The sequence below is a fragment of the Dipodomys merriami genome, unplaced genomic scaffold, assembly GCF_024711535.1.
Source record: "Dipodomys merriami isolate MVZ:Mamm:240054 unplaced genomic scaffold, mDipMer1.0.p SCAF_69, whole genome shotgun sequence".
NCBI classification, from domain to species: domain Eukaryota; kingdom Metazoa; phylum Chordata; class Mammalia; order Rodentia; family Heteromyidae; genus Dipodomys; species Dipodomys merriami.
Genome location: NW_027206279.1, coordinates 1246303 through 1260863, shown reverse-complemented (window position 1 = coordinate 1260863; position 14561 = coordinate 1246303). Strand labels below are relative to the sequence as shown.

The window sequence follows — 14561 nt, the reverse complement described above, 5'->3', positions numbered from 1 at the left end:
AAGTCCCCTGCACTCTTCATTCCTCCCTTTCTCCGTGGCTGTGCCTTCCTGCAGGATGCTGGCTTGTCCTGATAGCTCCTTTTGCGCAACCCACTCTAGCTGCAGCTACTTTCTAAAGGCATGGCTACTGCTCCCTCCCCCACTTGCCTATTCGTTCCTAGAAGATTTAATTCTCCTGTCTGAGGATTTTGGACACGTTAGTGCCTGCCTGCTTCCTTTCTATCCACCCCTGGGAGACAGTGAAGTGCTATTGCTTTTCAAAGAGGAGATTTGTTTTTAAGAAGAAGATGGTCTCAATAGTCATGGCTCTTGAGGCTGAAAGTCCAAGAACACAGGTTCAAGAACTAAGACAGGCCCAGAAAATATGAATGAAAAATAGCCAGAAAAGCAAAAAACTGAACCAACAATTGACAGACCGGCATTCTTTCCATCACCTTTCTTTTTCTTTTAGGTGTTAAATGAGACACAGTACCTCCATGTGTTAATTAGGTATGAGAACAGAAAGTGCCTTTCTGAACTAGAAACCTCAGCCCACTTAAAGGACACAAACACCCTGGGGTGGAGACCACCCATGGATCCTGTTCTCACCTTTGCCTGTCAAGAGGCTCTTTTCATTCACCCTATTTGGTCTTCCCATGCTAAGTAGATCTCTACAGCTGCTACCTTGTATGACTCCTGATTACTTGGAAATTCATTTAGTCATTATTCTAAGGGTCATATAGACTTGGAAAATAGAACAGAGGGTAACCTCTTCTACCAGGACAATCCCCTTTCCCAATGTGGTAAGATCTTCTTAGTGTGTCATCTCAGAGCAGAAGGTAGTAGGGCAAGACAGCATGTGAGCAAGAAGGGACCCATTTGCTTTTTTTTTTTTTTTTTTTTTTTTGGTCGGTCGTGGGGCTTGAACTCTGGGCCTGGGCGCTGTCCCTCAGCTCTTCAGCTCAAGGCGAGCGCTCTACCACTTGAGCTACAGCGCCACTTCCGGTTTTCTGGTGGTTTATTGGAGATAGGAGTCTCACGGTCTCTCCTGCCCGGGCTGGCTTTGAACCGCGATCCTCAGATCTCAGCCTCCTGAGTAGCTAGGATTACAGGCGTGAGCCACCAGCGCCCGGCTGGGACCCATTTGCTTTTACAGCAGACACACTCACAGTAGTGACCCAACTCCTATAATAACAAATCTATTCATGCGGGTTGAACTCTCCTAACCTAACACCTCCCACTGGGCTCCACCACCAAACAGGGTCACATTAGGGATAGGTTTCTTTTTTCTTTTTTTTCCAGGGCTGAGGACCGAGGGCCTTGAGTGCGCCTGGCAGGCGCCCTTCCGCTGGGCTAAATCCCCAGCCCCAGGGATAGGTTTCTAACCCATGAACTTTATAGGATGTATGCAAACTATGACAAGAACAACAAAATGTTATACAAAGTTTTTAATCTAGGCTGGTAAGATATCAAATAGAAAGCCACTGATGAGCCTGGACCAGGAAACTAGAATGCTCAGCACCAAACATGAGGAGGATTAATTTGGCAGTAATGTCAGAACAGATTGGAGTAGAAAGAGATTGGACAGAAAATTCAAGAACAAGGAGTGGGGGCATCAAATTCTGCAAAGAGGAAAAGAAAGAAACAAATTAGAAGGTAAGATTACAGACTTAGAAATACTTAGTTTAATAAAGCAACAAAACACTCTCTGTAAGAGTTACTAAGGAAAGAAATATGAATAATAACCTGTATAAGTACTAAGGTATTGCTTTTGCTACACTTCTTTTTAAGACATGAAAAACCTAATGTGTTTTAGGTTAAAAAGAAGGAAGTACAGCCAGGCTCATGCCTGTAACCCTAGCCAGCCCTGGCAGGAAAGTCTGTGAGAGTCTTATCTCCAACTGACCACCAGAAAACCACAAGTGGCGCTGTGGCTCAAGTGCTTGCCTGGAGCTGAAGAGCTGAGGGACAGCGCCCAGGCCCAGAGTTCAAGCCCTATGACAAACAACAACAACAAAAAGGAGAACAAGAAGAAGGAGGAGGAAGAGGAGGAGGAGGAAGAGGAGGAGAAGGAGGAGGAGGAGGAGGAGGAGGAGGAGGAGGAGGAAGAGGAGGAAGGAAGTACAGCTGAGCACAGTGGCTATGTCTATTATAACCAGGTACAAGGGGGTGGAGTTAAGAGGTTAGGGTTCAAGGCCAGCCTGGACATAAAGGTGTGAAAGGACTGGCAGCATGACTCAAATAATAGGCACCAGCCTAGCAAGTGCAAAGACCTAACTTCAAATCCCAGTACTCCCTACCTATTTTTAAGCAGTAAAAGGGAGGATATTGATGGTATACATGACAGACGGGACAGACAGACACACAAGTGGGAGCACAGGGGAAGGAACAGACACAAGATCAAGGGCACCTGAGCAAGAAGCCACCTTGACAAGAAAGAGGCACATGTCATGTTAAAGACCAGAGCCAAGCAAAGGAAATAAACAGTCATGACCGTCATTACTGCAACTTTTCTTTGTAAGGATTCTATGATCTTCTTTACCTTCTTATAAGATCACAAAAGAGTAAGCTAGTCCATGCTTCAGGGGCAAAACTCCTGCCTTCAAAATTCTGACTTGGCTAAAATATTAACACTACAAGCTGGATTTTATTACACTAGGAAATTGCTACAAAAAATTTAAAAACACGGGCCACATTTTGATCCATTTTATTATTCTAGTTGATAAATATCTAGTCCAAGCCACAATAGGCTACCATACAAAAACAAGAAACTTCTCTTTTGGTCATTTTTATTATTGTGGTTTATTATTGTGGGGAATCACAGCACACTGAGAATTTTCAGACAGAAGTCTTTTTTCCACATGGCTGCTTTAATTAGTAAACAAGCCTCTTTTAGAGAAAAGAACTATTCTTGAAGAGCTAGGGTCTCATCACAGAGACTTCTAAGGTTATTTCTAGGGAGAGAATTAACATTCTGGGAGAAAAATCCTCTCAGTCTTCAGAGTGTTTCCTTTCACTCCTGTTCTACCAGAAATGGAAGTAAGTGAGCCCGTCCTGATCCTCTGCATCACTCCTCCCCATTTGTGTTCTCATGCAGTCAGTGCTTGAAAACCAAGCACAAGCAGGGCGCTGGTGGCTCACGCCTGTAATCCTAGCTACTCAGGAGGCTGAGATCTGAGGATCGCGGTTCAAAGCCAGCCCGGGCAGGAGAGACCGTGAGACTCCTATCTCCAATAAATCACCAGAAAACCAGAAGTGGTGCTGTAGCTCAAGTGGTAGAGCGCTCGCCTTGAGCTGAAGAGCTAAGGGACAGCGCCTAGGCCCAGAGTTCAAGCCCCACGACTGACAAAAAAAAAAAAAAAAAGAAAGAAAGAAAACCAAGCACAGTACAATGCTAGTGCATAGCTGGCGTGGGTTTCCTTGAGAAAAATTCACTTCACATTGACACAGAGACACTGGAAAAATACCACTGCCCTCTACACACACCTTGCAGAATTTTTTCACACAGATGACAAAGCTGGGAGAAACCCTTACCCGTTCCCCTTATACAAGCTTAAATATTGTTTACCATCAGGGTTACTGGCTACTGGCTCTAAGGGCTCAAAACTTTACTGTGCCTTATTCTTATTGAATTCTCACGTATACCACCTGATTCATCTTGTCTAAGATCAGCAGGTAAAACCACTACCCTGGACTTTCCCAAGGGCTATCTACTGATGTGACCCTGGTCTGGGACAGCCTATGGCCTTCTGGGTCCATACATAGCCTCACACTGCCTGTCTCCTGGCTTCCTTGACACTACAGAAACTGACTCACTTGCCCCTCATTGGGAAGATGGTCTACTGAGATAAGATGGTCTACTTCAGGTCAGCTTCTCTGAACACAGGTGCTCCTGTTTGCAGGCTCTCCACAGTACAAGTCGGAGGAAGCTACGGGAGCTATGTAGGGAAAAGGCTGGTATTGTACAACCTCAGCAGAAGCTCTCCTTCCAGCTCCTACTTACCTGGCAAGTTCTAGCTCCTCAGCAAAGCCAAGCAAAAATGGGTCCACCCCTTGGAAACCAGAGGGGAAGGCTTCCTCCCTTGAGCATCCTGAACACTTCTAAAAGGTCCTTGAACAACTACTACTGACTAAGCATTTGAAGGAGACACCCTGTGTCATCTCCCACTGCTAACCCATTTTCCAGATAGGAAATGGAGCCTTAGAAAAGTGAAGGAGCTTGCTCCATGTCAGAGTACTACTAAAGAGACTACACCAGGCTGCCGCTCCACCATTAGACTACATCAGACTGGATGTATGCTGTGTGTGTGTGTGTGTGTGTGTGTGTGTGTGTGTGTGTGTGTGTGTGTGTGTGTGTGTGTGTGTGTGTGTGTGTGTGTGTGTGTGTGTGTGTGTGTGTGTGTGTGTATCATAGCATATATCATATATATCATATAGCTCTTATACCCAGTAGTCAGTACATATGTGTGTGTGTGTGTGTGTGTGTGTGTATGTAGAGAGAGACCGTATATGTATACATTTTATACACATGCACACACACACACACACACACACACACACACACACACACACACAGTTGTTTTATCCCTCCTGCTCTCTGGATTATAATATCCATGCACAGGGCCTTTTCCTCATGACTTCTAATACAAACAGCTAGATCTGCTGTGTTTCAGGAAGAATGAACATTATAACACGTCATTTTGTAGAACTTAGGATGTTACTTCCCGAGCCTCCGTTTCCTCAATAAGTGCCTACTAAACAGGTTTGCTGTCAAAACAAAAGTAGATGTAATTCTAGTGCACTTACCAGAGTCAGTTACACACAGAGGCCCATTCAATTAAACACATACTCCTGGCCTTGGGATGCCAGGCCCTATGAAAGAGAAGAAAGAAATAAAACAGCTCTCCTAGAGCTGGCATACTAGAAATCTAGCACATGTTGGTACTCATTCCTTTAGGACAGGGACTGAATTATTCACCACTGAATTTCTACATTGATCATTTCCTAGCACCAAATATACCTGCAATAATGCTGTAGAGAGTGACTAATAATGATCTGCACAATTTCAGACACCTGAAGTACTGGGGATTACAAATGATTATGTTAAAATGGTGGACTGGCATTTACCAAACACTTCCAAAATTAAAATGCAGATACCTCCTCCAGAAGTTATATGCATGAAAGTATTTATCCATAAGGCTACCACTAAGTAAGTCACAAAACTGTATTTATCCAATAAACAGAATGTTTTCACCTAAATGACATAAAAATAAATTACCACACAGGAGGCAAGAAATGAGGAGAAAGTTTCAAAAGAGTTCATCTTTTTTTAAAAACAAAGGTAATTAATTGAGTCTGTCTGAAAAATTATATAAAAACACAGAATTATTATAACAATAAGTATTTACTTATTTAGGTACATAGCACTAGGGTTTGAACTTAGGCCTCATGATTGTTAGATTGGCATTCTACCACTTGAGCCATGACCCCAATCCGTTTTGCTTTAGTTATTTTTAGATAAGGTCTTAGTTTTTTGCTCAGTCCAAGCTGGAATGTGAGCCTCCTACTTATACCTCCCACGGATCTGGAATCACAGGTAAGAACCACCACTGCTCAGCTTTTTTTGCTGAAATGGGATCTTACTAATTTTTTTCCAAAGCTGGTCTTAAGTCATAACCTTTCCAATCTCTGCTTCCCAAGTCCTTGGGATTACAGGTGTGAACAACCAACACTATTCATTCTTATAAAACCATTTCTAAATATCCAGATAGATAGATGGGTGGATATATGTCTAGAATCATATTCATATGAGATTAACAAGGGGAATTGTTATCTTTATTATGTTTGATGTTCTTTAAATTCTTGATAATTAGCATATATCATTTTCAAGAGAGAAAAAATATGCCAGAATAGACTTAATTCTTCCCAGTAGGAGTATAAATCACTGTTATTTTATTATTTGTATAATTTCATATTTTCTTTAAAATGATTTCACAGATCTATTCTACACACATGATTATGTTTCTTTTCCTTTTAATTTAGACCTTAAAGAAGATAGAATATGCTTTTACTTATATGTGAATGGTGTCTTCAAAACTACTTTGAGACTCTAATTCACAAAGCAGAAAAGATTGTACTCTTTATGAATGCAATCCATTGACTTAAACAGTAATGTATGTTTACACTATAAGTGCTTTCACAGAAGAACAGATTATGAAAAATGTCAGAATGTCAAACTATGTCTGACTGAGTCTTTAAGACCAGGATTTTCAAACTAATTGGCTTTCATTGCTCCTTTTTAAAGATATTGACATCTGTGTAGTGTTTGAAGTGACAAACTAAAGTAATCCAACTCTTATCCCTCGCTAAGAATAATAATCAAATAGCACTATTGTGTTGCAAGACTAACTTGTGACTGCAGTTTTGAGAGGTAGATAGAAATACCTGGGTCACTTGTTAAGGTTTGTCAAAAGATGCTGCAGAAACTCTTTAATTTACCTGGGAGACAACTGGAAGAACATTTGGTATTTTGACTTATTCCTTAAAGTAATTCAAAGAATCTGCTTTGCCTCATAAAGAAATTCAGTATTCCCTGAGTTTTCTGCATTAAATTACAGCAATTGCTACTAGTTTCAATTCAGAGAACAGAAATATATTTTTGTTTCCTTTACTATTTGGAAATGCTTTCTCTCAATGACATATTGTAGTCTTTGTGTGTACACGCATGTGCATGCATGTATGCATGTGTATTTTAATTAAAGGAAGAAAATTTTCATAAACTATATTTGGAAATGTTTTAACTACTGCATCTGTCAAAATGTGGGATGGTTTATTAGTCTAGGAGTTCATTATATTTATGTAGGAAATGATGGGATCTTTGTTTTAAAGAGAACTTAGTATCCCTCCCAACTCCTCTTAATGCTATACTCTCCTTCATAGCAGCCCTTAGAAAACCAGTCTTCTCTTGAGCTTCTATCATGGAGTTCTCCACTCTAGAAGAGAGTCTCAGCATTCCAGACAGTTCTAAATGTAAAAATCTTTCCCTTATTCTAGGCCAAAGTATGTCTCTATTAATTTTTCTTCAGCTGGTGCTTGTTTTCACTTTCTGAGCTCTTTTTCTGTCTGATTGCCCTTTCACCTCTGTAGGGAAGCTATGCCCTCTCTCACGCTGGCACCTTGCAGCCCCTCTCCATTCATGAGAGTTCATCCTTGAAAATCCTGCTCATCATTCAACTATTTTCCAGTGGCCCGTGGTCCTCCAAAGCAGTGGCCAAAGTTAAAAACCAAAAGCCAAACTTGCTGAGTGCTCATGGCTTATGCCTATAATCCTAGCTATTTGGGAGGCTAAGACTGGATCATGGATTTGAAGCTATCCTGGGCAGAAAAGTTCACAAGACCCCGTCTCAGTGGAGAGCTGGACAGGGTAGCGGGCACTCTTGGGAAAAAGAGGGGAGAGACTTGTGGGCCCTGGAGGAAGGAGGGCCAGCCTCTGCTTCCTGCCAGTGTCCTCGGAGAGGCACAGGACTCCGTAGCTGTGAGTGGTGTACCCAGACAGAGGGAACCATAAGAAATGTCATCAGAAGCTTCCTGTGGGCCAAGCACAACCTGGACACCATGGCTGAGCAAGTCACAGACACAAAAGGGTGTTACAATAAAAACCTGAGTGGCCTGATTCCATGGACCACAGGGTCACTCTGTCCCGTGCTGCAGCACAGTGCCAGGCTCCTGAGCCTTGACACAGCTCTGGAGAATGCTGTAACCCCAGAGAGGACTGAGGCTAAGTTTTTACCCTCACAGATAGCAAAGACTGCAGGAGCAATGTACAGGGTTTATTAAAATAAAAGTTTATGCCTGCCTTTGTAGACAGACACTCTTACCTGCTGTGCACAGGTGGAAAAGACAGGAGCAAGCAAGCAGGAAAGTTCTGCTTCCTCTCTCACTGTGAATCTAACTACTGTCTTTCTCAAGCAACAGGATGTGTCTATCATACATTGACTGTAAGGCTGATAGCCTTCCTTTTAAAGAATTGGTTTAGCATTTTTCTAGACCCTCTTCTTGTTCATGACCTTGGCTCTTCTGATCGCTATTTCCCTGGGCCAGGTCATATTCCTGTATGTGTAGTCTCAGGCAATGGCTGCTTCCCTATTCTGTATGGTCTTCCTGCTCAGACTCAGCTCAGGCAGAAGCTCCCTACACAATTACTATGCAGTCTTCAGCTACTTCACCACTCAATTTGTGACTACGGTTTCAAATTTTTGCTTTTCTTAACAAATTCTGTGTTCGTTTAGCTCTTAAATTTGGCAAATAGTGCTATCATCTGGCAACCGTGAATATATGTCTCAGCCAAAGATGGAAAAAACCGCCCCTAAGCCCCCAAAACTGATATAGAAGGTGACTGTCTCCTTCATCTGTGTAGTGGGCAGAAACTAATAAACACAACCAAGCTGTCAGATAATTGGCACCTATTCTTGGCTGTGCCACTGACCATAATGACTTTGGGCAAGTCCCTGCTCATCAGTTTTCTCCACTGTAGAACAAGAAAATCTTGTCACCTACATTACCTCCTATGGAGTCATTTGGACATAAGAATTTTAGGGTAAGGCATAAGATATCATGCTTGGTAACACATCATTTTTTAAAAAATCAATCTGCCATAGTTCTTCCTAAGATACCATGGCCTGGTAAAGCTCCAGTGCTTCATAAATAATAATCATAAATATTAGACTTAATCTGTTTTCAGAGTTTAAATTTAGGACCAACTTAAAGCAAATAAGAAAGTTCCCCTAATGTAAGGATAGTGTCCATCGTGGGTGTGATATGCTCTAAACTTACCTATCTTTAGATAAAGCATGCCACCACAAAAGAGAAATGAGAGGAGATAAGGCATTGCCCGGCAGGGACAGGGTTGACGCCAGTTCTGTAGATGAATTCTATTTTCTGCAGATCTGTTGGCGTGTAAAAAAATTATTTGCAAAACTTTCCAAATGTGAACAAGCTTAGAAATATTTTAGAAGTGGTTTCCTTCATCTACAAAGATGACCATTTTAATGCCTAAAGAAAGCAACTGTTCTTCTCACTAGATTCATACTCAGAATAGTAAACTGTATTTATGGCTTCCCCTGCTTTAAAAGTAAAAAAAATAAAAATAAAGCCCAGTAGTGTTGGCTATGGTCCCTAGTATACCATGAGAAAGTAGAATGCAAGGCAGCATAGGAATACTACCCAGATTTCACTTAGAACAACACATTCACCTCTCTGACCCCTAAATTCCTTCTCTACACAACAAGTGCAGTGCCATTTACCTATTGTCCAGATAGGTCATAATAACTAGATAGCCTAAGGAAGGGTTTTAAATTCTCTGCATTAAGCCTAGGGTGGTCTTGGAGGGAGGAAACATATAATGTATTTCCCCTGCCTGTCATTAGAACAGACTTTGGAGATTTTTCTCACCACAGACCAGCAACAAGTTACAAAGACTATGTATATGTTGTAATGGGGAGAAAGTAGTTTTATTAGAATCACAGGGCTGAGGCCACAGAGAAGTGCTTTCAGTCAGTTAACAGATCACAGAGAAGTACTTTCAGTCAGTTAACAGATCAAAGTAGCAAAGTAATCTTTGGAAATAGTGACAAAGATTTCACTTACTGCCTTTTGAAGACTAGCTACATTAAATTATAAGATTTACCGAGCTGCACTTCTCACAGATCATCAAACACTGTGACAGCAATTGTTCTGAAATATTTTCTCTATTTTAGTTCAGAAGTTTCACAATATCAAAGAACAAAAACCCCTGCTCTTTAGTACTGAGAAACCAAGACCCTGGAATTCTTGGGACTGGAAGACAAACTCTTGGGATAATAGACCACAGCAGGCCATCTATGTGCTGCTTGAAAGGGCTCTGTGTCACCAATATGTTATGGTGACTGTCATCCAGCCATCCCTCCATCCAGCCAGCCCACCATCTATCCATTCATTCAATATCATTGAACTTCACAGTAGTAAGTTATCAAGGTTTAGAGCAAAATTACCTCACTGACTGGACCACTGGGGAGGGCTCTTCCTAATAAGTCGGAAGGTTTTCATTGTCTTTGGAACATCTGACTCTTCTTCTCCTTCCTTCCTTTTCTTTTCTTTTCTTGTCAGTGCTGAGGCTTGAACTCAGGTCCTAATCACTGTCCCTGAACTTCTTTTGCTCAAGGCTAGCACTCTATCACTTGAACCACAACTCTACTTCTGGCTTTCTTTGTAGTTTATTGGAGATAAAAGTCTCATGGACTTTCCTTGTCTACTTTCAAACTCTGACCCTCAGATCTCAGCCTCATAAGTAGTTAGGATTATAGGCATGAGCCACTTGCACCCAGTTATCTTTTTCTTTCCATGTTTCCCAGAGACCATCATAAATAAAGCACTGGAATCTGGATGAGTGTGAACAGAAATTCATGGGAGTAAAAGTACAGCAACCACTGCTCAAGGCCTGTTTAACAACTGCACCTTCTGTTGGGTAGATAGTGAATGTATCAGTGCTTGGGTCATTCATGTTCCTGGTGATTATTTCACAAAAACATGCCTTAAAGCATCTTAATGTAATGAAGAGATTCTAGAGTAGGGCTATGAGTACCAGGATACTGATAATACCAATAAAATTGTTTCCTGTCTTGATTCTATCCACCCTCCCTAGATAGCCCTCTGGCTGTGTCTGCTTATTCTAAATTAATGTCCAGATCCCAAGACCCAACATAAATGCTAAAAGTCCTACCTACTCCCAAAGCATTTCCACTAATATTCTGTGACATTGGAGACCAGAGAAAAAGTATTTAATTTGAAAGATGTTAGTCTTCAACAATGATCATTGTTCCTAATAAGATAATACACAATATACATGTTCCTAATAAGATAAAACACAAAACAAGTCAGGTTTGATTAAAGGAAGAGAATAAAAGAGCCATTGGTTTAGGAGGAAAAAACTTGGCTAGCACCCTGCTTCCTGAAGAGAATTTCAGAGGCCTTTGAAGAACCTAAAGGAGGACCCAAAACCTCCCAACGCCACATAGGTATTCAGGCAATATATGTCCAATGTCTAGAGCAGTTCAGAAAGCCAGAGCAAGCTCAGAGCTTTTACTTTTTGCCAAAGGACTTGAAATATCTAAGTAAGAGGAAATGGTCCATTTTATAGACCCAGCTTTTATGGTGACAAGGTAAGAAGGTTAGTAGCCTACTTTTACATCCTCCCAGGAAAGTAATTATTATTTCACAGGACATTCACATTACAACCTTGTCAGCACTTCAGCCCAGACCCTAAACACAGGAATGTTTCAGTACCTACACCAGGCCAGCCTGTTACTGCAAGCTCACATTGCTACACTTAGAATTCCCATGGTTTCATATTCCTGTAAGATCAAGCAAATCAGATTAATGTCTGTAACTCTGACAACATGCAGGCTGGAACCTGCTCAGAATTAAGCTGATTTTTAGGACAGACGCTACATATAGCTAAAAAGTATGGCCACGGTTAAAACTAGGCTCCATCGAGAGGCTATGAGTAACCTCCGGACACAACCGAACTACCAATGGAGACTCACTACACATTAGTAAGTTTTTACCACTTACATAACAGAGTTTTAGTAAAGGACATTGAAGGCATGATCATCTGAAATATACTATAACCCCAGATGACATGCATGAGCCTCATACTTTAACCTTAAAGCATGTTCTACAAGGTATGAGAAACGTCTTACTGTCTACTATCAAGAATGTTTACAACTGTCACATCATATTCCAGCCTGTTCCCCTGCCCTTTTCTTTGGGGACACCTCCACCAATTTCATATCTGGCTATAGCAGAAGACAAGAATATGAATTCTACCTTCACACAATTATAACACCTGCAGAACCTCATCCCTCTGGCCAGAGCATTTCGTTCAGATAGATTCACAAGTGGCCAGGCCTGCTCCCCAGGACATAGGAGATAGAGGAGGAGAGAGTTGCCTTTGGACTACAGGGTTAGAAGGATGTGAGCCCAGAGTTTAAGATGGTACCAAGTGGAGGAAAAGACAGAAAAGAAAGAACAACATGGGAAAGAAGAGTAGAACTAGAGATATAAGCAAAGGAAATTTCCAGAGGCAAAGAGACAGAAAACAAAAAAAGCCTCTAAAGTCAGGGTCAGTTTCCTCATTAAACTACTAGAGTCTGTCTAAGCTTAATTATGTGAGCCCAAAATACGCAATTCTGCTTTGAATCCTATATTCTAGATTTTTATCCCATATAATGTTAATACAGTTGGCAATATACTTTACATTTCCAAGTATCTTCCCAAAGCAGAACTGCCAGTCTCCCTTTTTGAATGAATTGAACCACATTGATATTCAGTGGTTCCTTCCCATTTGAATTCTATTTGAACAAAGATATAGATTATTCTTAAAGAAGAAAAATACTGTAAATATAGGTTATTGTAGGCTGGTCAGTTACAGTCTCTTCAGTTCCCATCAACTTTTAAAGAAAAGCTGTTTGGCTTCCCCTGGAAGGGGCCAATGAATTTACTAACTGCAAAAGTACATTGTACCAAGTCAATGCAGTGAACAGTCAGCAAAAAAGAAACAGCCTAGGCCAGACCCCGAGGCCTAGAAGTCTCTGAAGCTACATCTCCAGTGCACTTTAACCAAAAGCTGGCTAAGCACTAGCACAGTCTGAGACAAACGCAGGTAACTTGAATCAGTGGCTCCCTTCTAAGGTATAGTCCCACGAGGAGCTTGGAAAGCACCAGACCCACGGGAATATGTTCTCTGGAGTCTAAAAATGGTAAGGAGTAGGAAGAGATCTTTGTTGGCTAGGGTCTTTGTTGGCTAGTATTATTAATGGCAGTTAATGCCAGGAGTTACTACAGTTTCATTGAATCCTTTAACTTCTCCTAGGAAGCAGGTAACCTTGCCTTCAGCCTAAAATGACAAACAGCAGCTTATGAGGGTGACTCAGCTAACAAGTGTCTGCCCCAGGACTTAAACCTTCATGAGTTTAGCCATTATGATACACTGCCTCTCAACCTTTGCCCATTGTTTTCTTCCTACCAGACCACCACATCTTTAGTTCCTGCAATTTGTCTAAGGACATTTTTCTGGTCCTGCTACTGGCTCCTAATACAGTCAAGAGAAAGGAGGTTAACTTTTACATAGCTCTGATCATAGAGAACTGGGATACCTTTAAATACCTTTAAAGCAGCATCTTCCCAAATTACAGTGAACTTGGTATGACTTTCTCAGCTTTGTTAGTAAAGTTAGTAAGTCTGAGATCCAAATGACTTTGTGGCAAGCCTCATAAACAGCTGGGAAATGGCTGCCAAATCACAGTGAAGTGCCTATCTGCTGTAGACAAGAGCAAATAATTCTCCCCCTCAGGAACTTAGATACCCTAAAGCAGCACAACGCATGATGACACACATCCCATGAGCAAGCACAAGGAGTAGAGGTGCTTTGATACTACGAGAGCTACTGAGGGAGAAAAGCAGAAAGAGACACCGCTGCTCAACATGGTCTCTGAAGGTTTGGGTGCAGACTATGACTAAGGCATTCAACTTCTCAGGTCTATCCCACGGGTTCTGCCTTGTGTAGATGTCAACACAAAACGCCCAGAGATTCCGCAAGTCAGCCTGTGGAGAGTTAATAAAAAGGGGAGGTCGGGGCTTTCTTTGGCAATCTCAGCTGCAAATGGGAATGAGACCCCCTCCCCCCCCCCCACACCATGCCACGGGGTAAGGGCATCGCTGCTTCCTGAGGGCAGAATCCAGAGCCACCATGTCTGAACACAGTGCCTTCTGAGACCTTGGAGCTGCTCTGATGGGCAAGAGAGCTGCTGTTCCTGGTGGCAGCAGTGACAAGATGTCAAAGGAAACCTGTGACGTGAGTGCCACTTACAAATGCAAGCACAAAGTAACAACCACTGCACTTCTGGTTGCTGCCAACACAATCTTGACACAGTTCCCATTCTCACCCCAACTCCACTGCGGTGTCCCCACACCCTGGCCAAATGCTTCACAGCACAGCACCCCCTCCAGCACCAGAGTCCCCTTCCAGCACCAGAGTCCCCTTCCAGCACCAGAGTCCCCTTCCATCACCCCAGAGTCCCCCCTCCAGTGCCCCAGAGTTCCCCTCCAGCACCAGAGTCCCCCCTCCAGCATCCCAAAGTCCCCCTCCAGCACCAGAGTCCCCCTCCAGCACCAGAGTCCCCCCTCCAGCACCCCAGAGTCCCCCTCCAGCACCAGAGTCCCCCTCCAGCACCAGAGTCCCCCTCCAGCACCAGAGTCCCCTTCCATCACCCCAGAGTCCCCCCTCCAGTGCCCCAGAGTCCCCCTCCAGCACCAGAGTCCCCCTCCAGCACCAGAGTCCCCCCTCCAGCACCCAAGTCCGCCTCCAGCACCCAAGTCCCCCTCCAGCACCAGAGTCCCCTCTCTAGCATCCCAGAGTCCCCTTCCAGCACCAGAGTCCCCTTCCATCACCCCAGAGTCCCTCCTCCAGTGCCCCAGAGTCCCCCCTCCAGCATCCCAAAGTCCCCCTCCAGCACCAGAGTCCCCCTCCAGCACCAGAGTCCCCCCTC

The 14561-nt window shown here is 42.8% G+C and overlaps 1 protein-coding gene across 1 annotated transcript in view; it reads right to left on the bottom strand.

Moving 5' to 3' along the window:
- Nucleotides 1-8887, bottom strand: part of Fmn1 (formin 1) — a 225881-nt gene extending 216994 nt beyond the window's left edge. Inside the window, 1 exon segment of the mRNA XM_070005715.1 lies at nucleotides 8812-8887. The gene's annotated coding sequence lies outside the window, so the exon portion shown is untranslated.
- Between the last annotated feature and the right edge of the window lie 5674 nt (nucleotides 8888-14561).